This window comes from Trichosurus vulpecula, chromosome 5 (assembly GCF_011100635.1).
Source record: "Trichosurus vulpecula isolate mTriVul1 chromosome 5, mTriVul1.pri, whole genome shotgun sequence".
In the NCBI taxonomy this organism is placed as follows: Eukaryota; Metazoa; Chordata; class Mammalia; order Diprotodontia; family Phalangeridae; genus Trichosurus; species Trichosurus vulpecula.
Genome location: NC_050577.1, coordinates 158,575,167 through 158,587,405, shown reverse-complemented (window position 1 = coordinate 158,587,405; position 12,239 = coordinate 158,575,167).

The window sequence follows — 12,239 nt, the reverse complement described above, 5'->3', positions numbered from 1 at the left end:
TTGACTGAAGGAGTTTATTCACTGGGAGCTTTTTTAGGAATAATTGATCGAGTCATGGATTTGACTGCAGTCCAAAATGGACCTCAGACACTCATTAGCTCTGTGGCCCTGGGCAAGATACTTATCCTCAGCATCCTCATATGTACCATGGGGATAATAATAGCACCTATTCCCAGGGTTGTTTTGAGGCAATGATAACAACAGCTAGCATTTAAGGTTTACAAGGTACTTTACGTCTCATTTTATCCTCATCATCCAGGGATGGCCTCTTTAATCCAAACTCAAAAAAAAAAATCAAATTGGGAGGGGAAGACCCTCACGGTTCCTGGCCAAAGGAGAAACAGTTACTATTTTGTATTTACATTCACTCTGTGCTAGGAGGGCAGGGACCTATTGTCCAATCCATAAGCTCCAGAGTGAAATGGGTTTAAGGCTTGGTTTTTGAGAAAGACATCTAGCCAGTAAATGCAAAGTTAAGGAGGCACCCTTCAGCCATTGAAATGGAGCACGGAGTGGAGGCAGGAGGCAGGAGGCAGAGGCAGAGGCAGAGGCACTCACTCTAAGTGAAAACCTGAAAAGATCTTAGCCTGAAAAGGCCAAGGTCTCCCAATGCATCCTCGGCCATCTCCAGTCCTCTTGGTGAATATCAGGCCACTGGACCCAGATGGCTCTGGAGGAGAAAGTGAGGCCGGTGACCTTGTCCAGCCCTCCTTCACTCAAATCAAAGTCAACTGTAAGTCATGTCTTCATTTCCTTGATATCATTGTCCTCTTCGAAAATGAAAAACAAACACAACACACAACAACAACAATCCTCATCATACTATGGTGAGGCAGATGCTGTTGTTATCCTTATTTTACCAATGAAGAAACTGAGGCATGAAGAGGTCAAATGATTTACCTAGGGTCATAGAACTAGGAAGTGTCTAAGACTGGATTTGAACTCAGAACTTCCTGAATCCTAAGTTTAGCAGCTCTATCTGCTAAGTCACCTAGTTTCCCTAGGTGGCTTGGTTATCTCAGATAAAATAACGTTTGTAAAGCACTTTGCATATCTTAAGCTGTATAAATGTTAGCTTTAAAAAAAAGTTAAATAAGTTGCCTCAGGAGATAGTGGATTTCTTATAACTTTAGATCTTCAGGTGGAGCTGTTAGATTTTTTTATGGGGGAGGGGATTCCTGTTTATGTAGGGATTGTGTTACCTACCCTCTGATATTCTTTCTAACCAAGAAACTATGTGAATATGAAAAAATGAAAAAAAATAAATAATATATACGCATATTAATCTGAATTTTAAAAGGTTGATAGAAGCAATGCATTACAACTTTCTTCGTAGCTGCAATATATCTCCATGACACATGTTGCATTACCTTCTAAGGTCCTTCCAGCTCTGAATCTATATTTCTGCCACTTTATGATTTATGTGCTAATCAGATTAATTTTGAAAACTATGTTATCATGTATTGGTCTTGATTTCTCAATGTTAAAATATTGAAATGTTACCTCATGTATACTTCATGGAATTATGTGAATTTTAGTTACTTATTCAAATATTTGATATTAATATTATTTAATCATGTTGTTTGTCCTTCATTTCAAAGAGAATGATAGAGGACTTGAATGTAAATTGGATTTAAATGAATGTCAATATCTCTTTCAGAGTCATCAGAGCCCAATGGCAAGATAAAGGTGAAGAACACTGGCAATGGCTTTAATTGAACTGGATGACCCAGGTGTCTCTGTTACTACAAAGCGACATCTTCAGCGACCTTCATGGATTGTTGAAACAAAATGTTCGTTCACGTCCACCTATTCTGCAAGGGAAGTCATCACATGTTTGGGGTAGACACCCCCTAATTCACCAACAGGTTTGAGGCCTCAATCTAGATTACCCTGAGCTACCCTCAATCTAGATTAACCCATCTGCTGAGAGGCATAGGTGGGAGCTTGTTGACATGAAAGACATGGTAGACATGGAAGGTGAATCAGCAGCCCTGAAAAGGGCTCAGCGGCACTCACATTGGAGGTACTAGTGCTCCCCGAACACCCCATACATCACTATTTTTTCATAATAAAATCAAGAAGAACATTAAATTTTAAATGATTAAAAAAGGGGGCAGGGGGTGCATGCTGAAGGATGTTTTATGATACAATTTTAAAGACTTCTGGAATAGACTTTCAAGACACTTCAAAGCAGACAAAAATCCAAGAGAATGGAAAAGACCAGAGATGGTATTGTCACCCCAAACAGGTCACAGAGAAAACAACAGTAACTCCCCCTAGTTCTACTTCCTCTTCTCTGTAAAATCTTCATAAACATGGTTTTTGTGTATATTGAGCATCTCCTTAATGGAAATATCAGAAGGAAACAGGCTTTGATAGACAATTCTCTAGAGCAGCACGTATCACAGCTCAAGAAGCAATAGAAACTAACCCAGAAGTTTTAGAAAATACTGTATTTATTATTTATTCCTTTTTTTAAAAGCACTTGATTCCACCTTAGAAAAAATATAGCCTGAAAGTTTCTATTCCAATGAGGTATCTCAATGTAGACATTAAGATTATCAAGAAGTCCTTGATAGGCACAGCCATGGAGAGAACTTGGTTCGGCAGTTCTCTGATTATCAATTTGGAGGCAGAGAAGAATAGTGAAAAGAAGACTGGCTCTGGGGTCAGAGGGCCTGGGTCCAAATCTGATCTCCCTCTCTTACTACCTGTGTGACATTAGGTAAGTCACTTAACTTCCCTGGGCCTCAGTTTCCCCATAGTAAAATGATATGTCTTTGAAGTCCTTTCTAACTCTAGTTCCATGACCCTATGATCTTGAAGGAGTGGCTTTGCTTCTCTGGACTTGAGTACTTTATCTCTTAAATGAGTGGATTGGACTAGATAACAATACCAATGCTGTTACTTTACTAATAGTTAGCACTTACATAGCTATAGAAGATTTGCAAGTCATTTTGCATATGTTAGCTCATTGGATACTCAAAGCACTATTATGAGGTAGGTACTATTATTATCTTCATTTTATAGATGAGGAAACTGAGCATAAAGGGATGGAAGCATTTAAGTGCCTACTATATGCCAGATTGGGGCAGCTAGGTGGCAGTGGATAGATCACCTGGCCTGGAGTCAGCAAGATTTGAGTTCAAATCCAGCCTCCAAGCTGTAACTCCAAGCAAGTCCCTTAATCCTGTTTTACCTCAGTTTCCTCATCTGTAAAATGAGTTGGAAAAGGAAATGGCACACCATTTCAATATCTGTGCCAAGAAAACCCCAAATGGGGACACAGAGTCAGACACGAGTGAAAAATAAATAAACAACAAAAAATGTGCCAAGTATTATGCTAAGCACTTTACAATTCTTATGCTGTTTCATTCTCCCACCACTCCTGGAAAATAGGTGCTATTATTATCCCCATTTGACAATTCGAGAACCTGAGGCAAGGTCACACATCTAATAATGGTCTCCAAGACACTGTTCTGAGGCTTTATCTTTTCTAACTCTACATCTTCTTTTTGGTTATCATCCGTCTTCCATGGACTCTATTATTATATCTTTGCAGATGACTCCTAGATCTATGTATCCAACCCTAATTTCTCTCCTGAACTCCATTCACACGTCATCAACCTCTCCATTGTATCCCCAGATCATCTGAAACTCGACATAGCCAAACTGGAACTCATTATCTCTCCCAACCCCAAAATATATCTTTTAAACTCTTCTCTAAATTCAATTTAGTTGGATTCACAGCTTTAGCATTTTCTTTAACTCTTCTGTTTTTCTCTTCTGTAATAGTTAATAAACCCCCATACTTGTGAGATCTACTCCCACATCTCTCATATTTGTCACTTCCCTTCCCTCACATGACCACTACTCTAGCTCAGAGTCTTAATTACTTTTTGTTTTGACTGTTGCAATAACCTCCTAATTGGATTCGGCTTTTAATTTCCCTCCTTTCCAACCCATCTTCTATACAGCTGCCAAAATAATCCTCCTAAATAACAAATATGGCCAAATATGACTCTTTTACTTAAAATCTGCCACTGCCTTCCTATTGTTTCTAGCATAAGAAACTCCTCAGCTTTGAAAGCTCTTCACAGTCTGGATCTACCTTATCTTTCTGGACTTATTTTATATCATTGACTCACTTCTCACACTCAATATTCTTACCAAACTGACATACTGGCTCTTCCTTAAAATTTGCATTTGATCTCCCACTTGCATGACTTTGTACATACTATTCTAGAATCTACTTCCTATACACACACACGCGCACACACACACACACACACACACACACACACACAGCCTCAGCTTATGTCCAACATCCTGTTGGAAATCTTTACTGTTCCTTCCACTTAGGAATACTTTTTCCCTCCTCAAATTATTGTGCATGTATTATCAGTCTATATGTTGTATCTTCAAATAAAATGTAAGCTCCTTGAGGTCTGGGAATATTCTTTTTTGTCATTGTATCTCTAACACCTAAACAAAAGGTTTTGCCCACTGTAGGTGTTTAATAAATACTGTTGGATTGGATTGGACTGGAAGCTATAACATGATCCAAAGAGGCATGCTCCTGACCCAGTGTCCTGGGGTCTCTCTCCGTCCCTCACCCCTGACTCACAGCTGAGAGTATCTTCTTTTCCTCTTGTCCCAGATACAAAGATGTCTTACTATAGCTCTACCCCTCAAGTCGGTGAAAGGCTGTCATGAAGAATTAAATGGCTTTGCTTATTCTCAGAGGGCACAACCAAAAACAATGAAGATCAAAGGGGGAGGAACAGTTGTAAAGAGAAAGATTTAAATTTGCTGTTGGGAGGAATTTCCTAACAATTAGAGTTATCCCAAAGTATATAGTTTTCTTTTAAAGCTATTGGGCTCTTCCTTGCTAGAGGCCTTGCTGCAAAAGCTAGGTGACTTCATATCAGGTATACTGAAGTCCTGTTTCTGCTCTGGTATGAGTTAGACTAAGTGGCTTCTGAAGTCCATTCCAACTCTGTGACTTTGTTGCACAAAATGATCTCTCCCCAACAAAGCTAACACTACATGTTATCAGCATGTCTGTTGAATGAGTATTTGCTTTTCTAAATGAATAAATCAGAAAACAAATCTTGTCCTGGACTTTAGGCATACACATTTGCAACTGAATTTTCAGTAAACACATATCAATTTCCTAGATATTAGGATGGCAATAGAAGCAGAAAGAATACCAAGGGGCAAACAACAAGATATAGAAATTAGAAGCTGAACCTCAATAAAAAAGGCAAACGTCAAAAGACAGGTAGAGGAACAGCTGAAAAAATGTGGGAGAATGTGGCAGAACTCTAGTTTCAGCCCTAGATGAATAAGTTTTTTTAAATATGTTTATTCTCAGTCCCAAGTAGTGTTACCATCAAGAAACAGAAAACAAGTTATCTCAGTTCTTTGGATATTTTGAGATCTTGTTTTTTTGGAGGCCCCTCTAACCTCACCCTTATGCCCACAAAGCCCAGTGAGATTAAATCTGCCTACTGAACTGCTAGCTAATTAATCACTTGATAATTTTTATTTGACCAACTGAAAATTTACTTACAGTGAGCCAGAAATTGCTCTTTTAGCTAGAATGAAGTGAGCGAAAAATTCTACAAAGCTTATATTTTATGTCACTCTCTCTGCACTTTTTGTTTTCTTTTGTTTTTTGCCTCTACAAACAAAGTCATTTAAATAACTATAAATTTTGATTTACTTAGCAGCTAAACAAGGATTGCCCTTTTTAATGCCATCGCTTGTCATACCAGTATAGACCACTGGATGTCACCAAACAACTAACTCCCCTAAATCAGTCATTTATTAAAAAAAAAAAAAAATTGTAAATTGGCCACTAAGTCAGCCACATTAATTGAACTCCTGCAGTTCATCGAATACTTCAGAAGGCTTTGTGAAGTAAGACTACAGCTCCATTTCCCTTAATTGCCTTGAGATGTAGTTGTAGAACATACTGGTTGGCATATTATAAGGAGAAACACTGTGACCTGCCTTTAAAGGAAATGAAAAAGAAAGAACTTTCCATTTCTTTGAGATCCCAGAAAAAGAACTAGAGGAAATTAAATGTTAATATTCATACTTCATTTCATTTCATTCCATTCCATTCCAAAGCTAATAATAGAGTGTCAGTTAGGCACAAACCACCATGCTGCACAATGAGGGATGTGGGCTACACATGAAACAAGCAAATATCACTGGATTTTCTGAATCTTTACAAGCTATACATCTTAAAGAATTATAGGACTACATTATTATATAATGCTATTTTTTATACTGCTTGAGCATTTCAAGTTTGAAAGGCAGTATTTAATAAGCTTAGCTGGATGGTCAGCTATAGAACGGAAGAGATGAAGACATTATTCAATCAACAAATATTAATTGAGAAGCAATAGTTTGTCACAGGCTGTGGCAATCTATGAATTCTGTTTATCAACAAATTGTTTCATGGCATTACTCTTGCGTGCGATATGACAGCTTTGTTTGATAAAAATCTGCCATTTCACATAATATCCAGTGCATTAAAAATTCACAGTCAGTCTTAAACTTCTGCTGATTTTTACATGTCTCTTCCCTAGAAGCATTATATACAGAGTACATCACATTTATTTACAAATGTGCTTTTATACATACTCTTAAGTCTTTTTCATATCTATATATTAACCATCTGTTGGACTGTTTTGCCCCGAGTCAGAACCGTCATCTATTTTTCATGTTTCTATGTGCTGTAGTGGAAGGTGCTCAGAAGCTATTGATCACTTGGTTGAAAGTTACTTACATTAGAATAATTGGAAATTTCCCAAATGCTGAGAACTCCCTCCAATAGCACAGTTCTCAAATCTTTTGTGCTTCCTTACCCCATGGTATTTTACCATTTGCTCCTATCTTTTGACTACAGGCACCATCCTAATTCAAAGTCCCATCACCTCTCACCTATAGCATTGTAAGAGCATCTTACTTTTTCTTCTGTCTTTAAGTCGCTCCCCTCTCCAAAGTGATTTTCCTAAAATAGAGGTCTGACCAATAGAGGTTTCACTAAACAAACCTAAAATAGAAGTCTCACTCCTTTATTTTATAAACCACAGTGGCTCCACATTAAATCTAGCTCCTCCATTTGGGGTTTAAGTGAGTCCCTCTACTAATACAACTAACTTTCCAGCCTTACTCTCCTTCACTTACTTGGCAGTCCAATCAAACTGACCTTCTCATACTTCCTTATACATCCATCTCTCAATTCTTTGCATTTGTCCCCCCACCCCATACATACACACTATGACTGGAAGGTACTTCCTAATCAGTCTCGTGTTCTAGAATTCCTATAATTCAAGTGCCATCCTCTGCACCACAAGGCCTTTCCTGATCCCCCTACTTACTAGCACTTTTCCTCCTCCCAAAAATTTACCTTATATTTGTTTTATATACATACATGTATTTACATACATACATTTGTATGTGTATGTAGATATAGACATCTATCTGAATGTGTATATATTATATATACACACATATACACTCATCCATGCGTATGTGCATGCTGTCTCTTCCTGTTAGATTGTCCTTTGTTTTTGAAGAGGACCAATGCCATCACAGGTTACGTCTTGACTTGTATGTAATCTGGGTATAGAGGCAGATTTGAACAAAGTCGTCAGCCTCACTCTCTCATGCAGACAAGAGTCAGAACGACTGGCAAAGACAGGAGCAGTAATTTATAACCTTGGAGTCTTTGAGCTCTGACAAGCTCTAAATCTGCTTCAGCCATCTTCATGGCTGGAAAAAATTGGTCTCATCCTCCCATTCCATGGGGGAACATACCCCTAACTCACCAACAAGATTGAGTCTGTCTGCCAAAATGGTTTACTGGAGTGTGGCCACTACTCATGCTACAGATTTTTGGAGCCACAGGTGAGAGTTGAGTGCCAGATGGACAGCAAAGGTGGATGAGTTAAAAGAACTTGACAAGCCTTCACACCAGAGATGCCAGTTCTCCTCTTCAATTGTAAGCTTAAGCTCGATGGCAGGGGCCATTTCATTTTCTCTCTTTGTAGCCTCAGCACAGTGTCTAATCCATAGAAGGCCCTTAATTAAGGTTTACAGACTAAGGATCTGCTCAACTCTCTGGAGACTTCCCCTTTTTCACATGTTAAGGACATTAAGTTATGTGTGGATATAACTTTGCCTTTGCATATGATTGCCTGTTATTCTTACAAGATCTGTTTAAACAATCTGGCTAGCAGCCTCTGTGGGGGTGTAAAACCAACAACAACCAGCTCACAGAATGCTGCAAGCCCAGGTCCCTTTGATCTGCTTTACTAAGGAAAGCAACGTTAAGGGGTTAACAATCTTACTTTAATCCAACATACAAATATCATTCACTTAGTTCAGGGGAAAAAGCCAGCACCCTGAATTTCAATTACAATCAAATTACAAACATACCAAATACAATTCATAGTTACCAACATCTGAGTTCAGCCAGGGAGCTTGACAATGGCTGGGTCAGAGTCACGCGTCGCTACTGCTGCAGCTCAAAGCTCCGAAAAAAGAAAGCCAACCCCTGGTTTTATATATCTTGTTCAGGGTCAAATGTGAGTCACACATGCAACTCACCCACGTGACCTAAAATCATCATAAAAATGTGACTTAAACCCGCGTGGTCTAAAAGCTTCTGTTGATACAAACATGTCACTCAAACCCATTTTGATTGCCAATACAGATCTCTTTTCTGATCATATATGCCTTCAATAAAATTCCATGCACTGTAGTGTCTCCATTATCCTTAGAGTTGTTGGCAAATTTAGTTCCATGATTATTATATTCTATGATATGAAGCCATTTAGAACCACTGGGAAAACAGTGGTCTTAAAGACACTAGTTTTGTGGCATCAGTCTCGTATCATTAAGAGCAACTTTCCAAATTAAATTCAGTGTATTTTTCTTTTATTCAACATTTTGACTCAATTAATCATTCATCTGATGCACTTATTCAAGTTATATGTATTGATTGATTAGTTTGATGACATACTCTCCTGATTGTGTATTATAATCTGGATAACATATATACATACATACATATATATATATATATATATATATATATTTTAATACAGCTTGTGTTTCTAATTTGGAGAATTGGGCATATTAATTTCAAGTTGTTATGGATTTCATATATGCAGAGTTAAGCAAAACAAATTCCCTCAACGGATGTATACATGCACACACATTTATACATACACATATGACTATGTGTATGTATAACGTGTATATTTCCATATATGTACGCAATGGATGTATACATGCACACACACTTATACATACACATGTGACTATGTGTGTGTATAATGTGTATATTTCCATATATGTATGTATATATTTATATACATATATGTATATGTATATGTGTATACACACACACACACACACACACACACACACATATATATATATATATATATATATCACATACAGTATTACTGAGAGACTATCAAGAAGCTTCATCAAGAATATGTCATATCAGCCTAACTTTATTTCCTCTTTTGACAAGATTCCTAGACTGGTACATAAGGGGAATGCTGTGGGTACAGTATGTAAGGCATTTGTCAAATTTTTTATGCTATTCTCACGGACAAGGTGGAAAAGATGTGGGCTAGATGATAGCACAAGTCAGGTAGATTCAGAATTGATTGAATGAGTTGACCTAACAGTAGTCATTGCTCTGTCAAATTGAAAGGATATATCTTGTGGATGTATCTCGCTTTTGACCTGAGCTCTTCAACTCTATCAATAACTTGGATGAAGTTTTAAAGATAGCACACACTAAATTTTCAGATGAAATAAAGTTGGGAGGAATTATTAACATGAATGACAGTCGGGATACCAAACTATCTCCTTGGGGTAGAATGATGGGTCAAATGTGATGAAATTTAATAAGAAAAATTTGAAGTTCTACAGTTGGATAATGTGGAAAATATATGAGGTTCTTAAGAGCCTACAAGTTCTATGTGAGTCAATTATGAAACAAGGCAACCAAACAAAAGCTAACATGATCTTAAGCTGCATTAAGGGATGATTGGTGATCAAAGCAAGGGAATTAAATGTACTCTGTCTTAATCAGAATGGGCTTGTGTGGTGTTTAATACTGAGCACCATATTTTAGGGGGGATATTGTAAAATGGAACACATTCTAAAGAGGGCATCAAGGACCAGTTGAAGGAACTATGTACGTATATGTACCTGAGAAGATAAGGCTTTGGGGGATCTGATAGCTGTCTTTAAATATTTCAAAGGATGTTATCTATAAAAAAGAATACACTTCAGCTTAGTCTAAAGGAAAGAACTAGGAAGAAACTGCAGAGGCAGATTTAGGCTCCATGTAAGGATTTAATTTTTTTCAATTAAAAGCATTCATTTTCACTTCTTACTTCCTTACTCTACCCCCAATGACAAAAAAGAAAATTCCAACTAGAGGAGTATAAAACCAGAATTGACTTCCTTGTAAAAGAATGACCTTTCAATAGAAGTTAGGTACTTATTACATACCTGCTAACATATATAATACATTCTGTTGGGTGTTGGGGATACAAAGACAAATCATTCCACCAATCCCTATAGTTAAATTACCATAGTCTGTATATGTGAAAGACTTTTTATCTGAGTAAAGACATTAAAGCTCTATTTGTTTTTTCCTAATGAGAGAAAACTTGGTATGGTAGAAAGAGTACAGATTTTGGAGTCTCAAAACCAATTCAAATTGTGTCTCCAGTACTTACTAGTTGTATAACCCTGAACAAATTGTAACCTCCCTCAGCCTCAGTTTTCTCACCTACAAATCAACTTAACAAATATTTAAGTTCTTACTTATTATATGCTAAACACTATGCTAAGCACCGGAAATACAAAGAAAAAAGAAAAAAAAACACTTCCTGTCCTCGAGGAACTTACATTGAACCGTAGGAGAAAAAATTTAGAAATCAGACAGTATAAGATAAATACAGAATAGCTGAGAGGTAACCATAGCAGAGACAGCTGGTAGTTGCAAAGATCATGAAGGGTCTCTTGGAAGAAGTGGCACTTGATCTGAGTTTTAAGTTCATTTACTAGTTTAATTGAGTCTTAGCCATCTGATCTAATGACCTGTAACAAATTGCTGAGCAAGGATAAGCATATGGCAGCTATAATGACAATGAGAATATTATTACCTAGAACCTCCAAGTCTTAGCAGTGAAGGAGAATCAAAAGGGATCGAATCAAGAGGCAGTTATCCCTTCCACATTGCAACTTTCCCTATCACAGTTCTGATATATCATAAGTTGCCCTAACAAATTAAATGGTAATTTTGGGGGAGTTTTGTGGAAGCCACAGATAACATATGAAGGCCAGCAGATGACACATAAAAAGTTTAGAAACTCAGAAATGGGGGGGCGGAGCCAAGATGGCGGCTGGTAAGCAGGGAATAGCATGAGCTCTGTACCGAGTCCCTCCAAAAACTTATAAAAAATGGCTCTGAACCAATTCTAGAATGGCAGAACCCACAAAACAGCAGAGGGAAGCAGGGCTCCAGCCCAGGACAGCCTGGATGGTCTCTGGGTAAGGTCTATCCCACACGGAGATGGGAGCTGGGAACTGGGAACGGAGTGGAGCAGAGCCCAGCCTGAGCGGTGTGGACCAACAAGACCAGCAACCGGGCAGAGCATGCCCTAGAGCCCTGAATCAGTGAGCTGCGGCAGTTACGAGACTTCTCAACCCACGAACACCAAAGACTGCTGAGAAGGTTAGTGGGAAAAGCTGCGGGAGTGGAAGGAGTTCGCGGTTCGGCTTCCAGCCCCGGGGGCAGTGGAGGTGGGGCAGCTACGGCTGTTGCTGCTTCCGGCTCCAGGCCCACCTGGTGGGAGGAATTAAGTGTCGGATCAGAGCAGGGGTGCACAGCCTGCCAAAGATCTAAACCCAGTTCGGGTTAGGGGTTCTTGGGGAAGGAGCAGTGCTGGTGTGGCAGAGCTGGCACCTCCCCCCCAAACGTGGAACATAGAACTCTGTAGTCTACAAGCAGTCATACCCCACTGAAAAACTCAAAGGTCAAGTTAGTTGGCTGGGAATATGGCCAGGCAGCGAAAACGCACCAAGATTCAGTCTCAGACTTTGCATTCTTTCTTTGCTGACAAAGAAGACCAAAACATACAGACAGAAGAAATTAATAAAGTCAAAGAGCCTACAACAGAAAC